The sequence below is a fragment of the Panthera tigris genome, chromosome X (assembly GCF_018350195.1).
Source record: "Panthera tigris isolate Pti1 chromosome X, P.tigris_Pti1_mat1.1, whole genome shotgun sequence".
Classification (NCBI taxonomy): domain Eukaryota; kingdom Metazoa; phylum Chordata; class Mammalia; order Carnivora; family Felidae; genus Panthera; species Panthera tigris.
The window spans coordinates 122,345,180-122,351,179 of NC_056677.1; the positions used below are offsets into that span (position 1 = coordinate 122,345,180).

Here is a 6,000-nt window from a genome sequence, read left to right on the forward strand (position 1 = left end):
GAGTGATGTTGAGCATTTTTTCATGTGTCGGTTGGCCATCTGGATGTCTTCTTTGGAGAAGTGTCTATTCATGTTTTTCACCCATTTCTTCACTGGATTATTTGTTTTTTGGGGTGTTGAGTTTAATAAGTTCTTTATAGATTTTGGATACTAACCCTTTATCTGATATGTCATTTGCAAATATCTTCTCCCATTCTATCGGTTGTCTTTTAGTTTTGCTGATTGTTTCCTTCACTGTACAGAAGCTTTTTATCTTGATGAGGTCCTAATAGTTCATTTTTGCTTTTGTTTCCCTTGCCTTCGGAGATGTGTTGAGTAAGAAGTTGCTGCGGCCAAGGTCAAAGAGGTTTTTGCCTGCTTTCTCCTCAAGGATTTTGATGGCTTCCTGTCTTACATTTAGGTCTTTCATCCATTTTGAGTTTATTTTTGTGTATGGTGTAAGAACGTGGTCCAGGTTCATTTTTCTGCACATCGCTGTCCAGTTTTCCCAGCACCACTTGCTGAAGAGACTGTCTTTATTCCATTGAATATTCGTTCCTGCTTTGTCAAAGATTAGTTGGCCATACATTTGTGGGTCCATTTCTGAGTTCTGTATTCTGTTCCATTGATCTGAGTGTCTGTTTTTGTGCCACCTACCTTCTTTTTAATGGCTCCATAAAGAATTCCACTATGAGGATGCACCATGTTTAACCAATCCTCTGTTAGTGAGCATTTAAGATTTTCCAGTTTTTAAAAAATTACAATGATACATTAAACATCTTTTTACACATGCCCTTGCACACATGTATGAGGTATAGTGGACTTTTGCATCTTTTTATAAATTGTCTAATTGTAGGTGAAAATCCCATAGAGTCAAAAACATCCTTAAAATTCCCTTGAGAATGCTGGCATACCATATCTTTATCATCCCTGTTTGCCTGTTTGTCCTCCAGTATTGAAGTAGATCGTTGAGTCTGGTTCAGCACCTGATGAAGAGATGAAATTGTAGTTATGAGCCAAATTGAGTGACATATATACATCTTTAAACACCAGATTCGCAGTGAGATGCTCACTCTCTGAGAGGCATATTTTAGTTGTCTTTTCTCTGTCAACTCTCTCTCTTCTATCTTTCTGTTTATATCTTGGTCTCTCTGTCTCTTTTTCTCTCTCCTTTGTTCTCCCTCTCCCTGTCTGTATGCTGAGTGCCTATGTTTAAATTGTTATAACTCATATGTGCATATGCTGTGATTCCACTGTATATCCATATCATCAATTCCCTGAGTTGGTATTTGGGCACATATATATGTGCATGTATTTTCAAATCATATGTGTGTGCTTTCTATAGATACATCTTTTTATTATGAAAATTTCAAGCATATACAAAAGCAGATAAAATTCTATAATAAGACTCCTGTACCCATCACCCAGCCTCAAAAATGATCAACCCATGGCCACTCACATCTATACCACACCCATTTTTCCTCTTTTTGTAATATCTTGGAGCAAGTCATAGACATCATAACATTTTATCTGTAAGTGGTTCAGTATGTACTTCTAAAGGATTGGGACTCTATAAAAAACATCCACAATGCAATTATCACACCTCAAAATGAACAGAACTTCATTAAAATAAACAAATATCCAGTCAGTGTTCTAGTTTCCAATTATCTTACAGCTGGGATAAATGGATTCTTATTTGTTTGACTAAAGCTCTAAGTAAGAGCTAGATACTATAATTGATTGATAATAGCCTTTTGGTGTCTTTTAATCTATAGGTTCCCCTTCAATCCTTTTTCTTCTTGCAATTGATTTTTGGAAGAAAATAGGTTGTTTTTTTCCATTTTGAATTATCCATTCATCTCTTTTTTCTTTAACACAGCTGAAAGCTGGCATCATCACACCTCAGTTCTGTGGAGTAGGGCAGACATGGTGAGAAGGGATCTATTTATTACTATTTTTGAATGGACACTCTGAAAAATAAAGGAAAAATGCTTTTTTAAGACAACATAATTGAGAAAATGCCTTTGTTGTTTTTTTAAGTAGGCTGTAGCATTTCCCACACTCTGGATTTTGCTGATTGTATTCCCATTGTTAAGTTTCGTACTTAAGTAGTCTACGTATCCCCAGACTTCTGTGTTTTCTCTAAATTAGTAATTGATTTTAGAGGCTTAATTAGATTCAGGTTAAAGGGTTTTTTTTTAGCGTTTTATTTTATTTTTGTTGTTTTTTTAAGTAGGCTTCATGCCCAGTGTAGAGCCCAACGTGAGGCTTGAACTCACAACCTTGAGATCAAGACCTGAGCTGAGATCAAGAGTCCGACGCTTAACCAATTGAGCCACCCAGGTGCCCCTTTTGTTTTGTTTTTGGTGAGATTACTTCATGTATGCTTTTGTGCTCTCCATTAAGTGACACACACTATCTGGCTTTCTCTATTTTTATGTTATCAGCCTTTGATGATATAAGTCTAGATTCATTTATTCATTAAAGAGTGCAACATGGTGATGTTTTTCTTTTTTTATTCATTCTTTATTTATTAACTGGAATATATCTATACATCCACTACTTGTTTATCCAGGGTACAGTTTGTATAAGGAGGCAAGATAAAGGCCTGATTCAAAATAATGAGCTAGTTTGCCAGCATTCACTAATAAAACCAATGAGTGATTATTTTTTTAAAATATAATGATGAATGAATGGACTTTATGATGAATTAATGGTGTTTTAATCCATTGTTATTTTTTAAAGCCTTTCTTTTTTTAAATGTTTATTTATTTATTTTTGAGAGAGAGAGACAGAGCATGAGCAGGGGAGGGGCAGAGAGAAAGGGAGACATAGAATCCGAAGAAGGCTCCAGGCTCTGAGCTGTCAGCACAGAGCCTGATGTGGGACTTGAACCCACGAACCGTGAGATCATGATCTAAGCTGAAGTCAGACGCTTAACTGACTGAGCCACCCAGGTGCCTCTATTGTTATTTTTTTAATCGAGAGGCAGGGGGAGAGAGAGAGAGAGGGAGAGAGAGAATCCCAAGCAGACTCTGCTCTGTAAGCTCAGAGCCTGATGTGGGGCTTGATCCCGCAAACCAGAAGATCATGACCTGAGCCAAAATCAAGAGCTGGATGCTTAACCAACTGAGCCACCAAGGCACCTGTAATACATTGTTCTTATTCATATTGAGGCTTGCATTGGCCATTGGGAAACTCTTTAAGTTGGTTCCTTAGTCCTTTTTACATGACTCTAGTAGTCTTTGAAAATTTTCTTGCTGTGTATAAGATAGTCCAGGATCATCATGTACATGTCCTACTCCAGATATGAAGAACCATATTTATAGATGTCAACACAGTATAGTGAAAAGGGCACAGTCTTTGGAGTCCTTTTGGAATCCTGGCCCTACGTCACACTGCCTGTATGGCCATAGACAATCTTAATACCTACCCACTTAAGTTTCTTCATTTTTATAATGAACTAATGCTGAACTAATGGCACCTATCTTCCATGGTTCTTAAGAAGGATACACACACACACACACACACACACACACACAAGTACACACAAACACATAGTAGGTACTCAGAAATTCATGTTCCTTCTCCATTTCCTGTTCTCTTCTTTTTCAAGTGACAACATCACATCCTCTAGAATTACTTAGGCTTCTATAGTTACAGCATGGAGTGTTTTCTTTCACATATGGTAGATACTCAGTACATACTTGCAAATTGACTTTGAGGATAGATGTCATCAAATAATTGATGCCAACACACGTTAAGCTCTGTGAAAGTAGGCATTGTCTTAATGACATTGTTTTCAAAAAGTGTTTTTTCTTTGTTTTTCAGAGTGTCCATTCATTAGTGTCCAAATATTAGTAAATAGATCCCTTCTCACCATCTCTGCCCTACCCCCGAGAACTGAGGTGTGATGGTGATGCCAGCTTTCAGTTGTGTTAAAGAAAGAATAGAAGCATAGGTAATTCAAAAGGATAATCCAAGTTCACGAGTTACTCCAAAGTCACACATTTCAGTTTAAAAGACATTATCTGATATATATAGCAGATTTCCTTTCTTAAATTAGCTTTACTTCCACTAATATTAAAATGGCTTTTCATTCCTCAAGGTCACAGCAAGTATCTCTGAACAAGCTACAGAAGCAACTTGGGATGAGGTGTTTATGGTAGATATTCTGCCCTGATACTCACGTGTTGCTATGGTGCTTCCCTCAACTTAGGATCAAGAGTTATGAAATGGTCAGGCAGTCTCAGTGTTCCAGCCCTGGCAGCCACAGGGGAGGAGCAGCGCCTGCAAAGAGTGCAACCTTTTAACAATGAAACTAAAAGATATTGGATGAAGTTAGAAAGAGTGATGAGGGAGAGCCTCCTCAATTAAGTAGTATCCTGGGATGGTCTTCAGCTCAGCATCTATCTATTCTAGGGTGAATTGGATTTTGAGAGACCTTGCTGGAGAATTCTTTTACCTAATGTCTGCTTCCCCCAATGTACCCAGTGAACAGGCATTATTCATTATTCATTACATGGCACTATTCACTTAGAAGGCATTGGCTTTTGAATAGGGAAAGCTGTTTGACCACCTCCCCAAAGGTCCCATTCTCCAAGCTCTTCGTCTTATGGTAGGGCAGAGGCAGCTGACTGAGGTGGCTGGAAAGCCCACCCGTGTTTCCTAAGAGATAAGGTCTGGGGCTATGTCTTGTCTTGGGCTGGCTACCCAGGATCCCTTTTCCCATAAGCCCCGGGGATGGACTCCTAATAAACATATGGGCTTTTTTTGTGTCAGAGTTTTTAGGCGCTCTTTCCGTGTATTCTGGTCTTACATTCTCATAACCACTGTGGCAGCATGGGTATTAGATACAAATTTGATAGATGAAGAATTGAATGTTCAGAGAGACTCAGTGACCTTTCACACAGATACTTGTCTTCCCTGCTTTGCCCTGGCTGCCGTTACCTCAGGTTCCACTTCCAGGTTAACATTTCTTTAATTTTAGGGACTTCATTGCCAGTCAGTCCCTAATGGGAAGTAGGAAGGGGAGAGCAACCATCCCAAATAGGGAAAGGTGCCCAAGGTTTTGGCAGCCTCACACAGCTTTTGTTTCATTTAATCCCTATTGCACCTCTTCTTGTGGATCTGAAGTCTCCTAGCCCTGAACTTAAAATTCTAAATCTGTAATCTGACAACAACAAATATATTTAGGGCATGATCGATGAGGCCTACTATTGGAAGTGGATCTGTCCCAGGAAATCTGGTATTCTTGGATAACATAGTTTTGAGTCCTTACTGACTCTTGTCCCTGATTTACTGCCCTCTTGTCATTTACTCCAGTAGCCTCCCACCTCCAAGGTGACCCGCAGGATTCATGGATACAGTATGCTAGCTGAACCTGAGACAGACTGAAACTGCCGTCTACATTGTTCTAACCAACTGAGCCACAGTACTTCAGGGATTGACGATGGAACAAAAAGCTGTGTCTCCATGTAAGGTTGTAGTCCAATAGAGAAGGAAACAAAATCTGGGTATGAAATATTTAACCTGAGAAACAACAAGTTAATCAGACCCATGGAAGCATTATGTCGATGTCGAGTAACTGTCAGGAGTAGAAGTTATTTAAATGCATGCTCAATATCGTTAGCATTTTTCTTGTTTATTTTACTTTGTGGTTAAAGGTCGCAGATAGGTAAAAAAAAAATGAAAAGGAAATATATTACTGAGGTTTTACCTCATCTCAAAAGGTTATTTTCATCACAGGACTTCTTTAAAATAGGTAGTAACCATTGTTAAGTAGAAAAAAATTACAAAAAATTTTTTGATGTTTATTTGTGTGTGTGTGTGTGTGTGTGTGTGTGTGTGTGTGTGTGTGTGAAAGGCAGGAGAGAGAGAGAGAGACAGAGAGAGAGAGAGAAAGAGAGAGAGAGAGAGAGTGGACGAGGAGCAGAAAGAGAGGGAGACACATAATCCAAAGCAGGCTCCAGGCTCTGAGCTGTCAGCACAGAGACCAACACGGGGCTCAAACCCACGAAT

At 38.9% G+C, this 6,000-nt stretch overlaps 1 long non-coding RNA gene across 1 annotated transcript in view; it reads left to right on the forward strand.

Annotated features, from left to right (window-relative positions):
* Positions 1–5,789, forward strand: part of LOC102948496 — a 103,929-nt gene extending 98,140 nt beyond the window's left edge. Inside the window, exon 4 of the long non-coding RNA XR_006213595.1 lies at positions 5,305–5,789. This is a non-coding gene — a long non-coding RNA (uncharacterized LOC102948496). The remainder of the gene's footprint in view (positions 1–5,304) is intronic.
* The last annotated feature ends 211 nt before the right edge of the window (positions 5,790–6,000 follow it).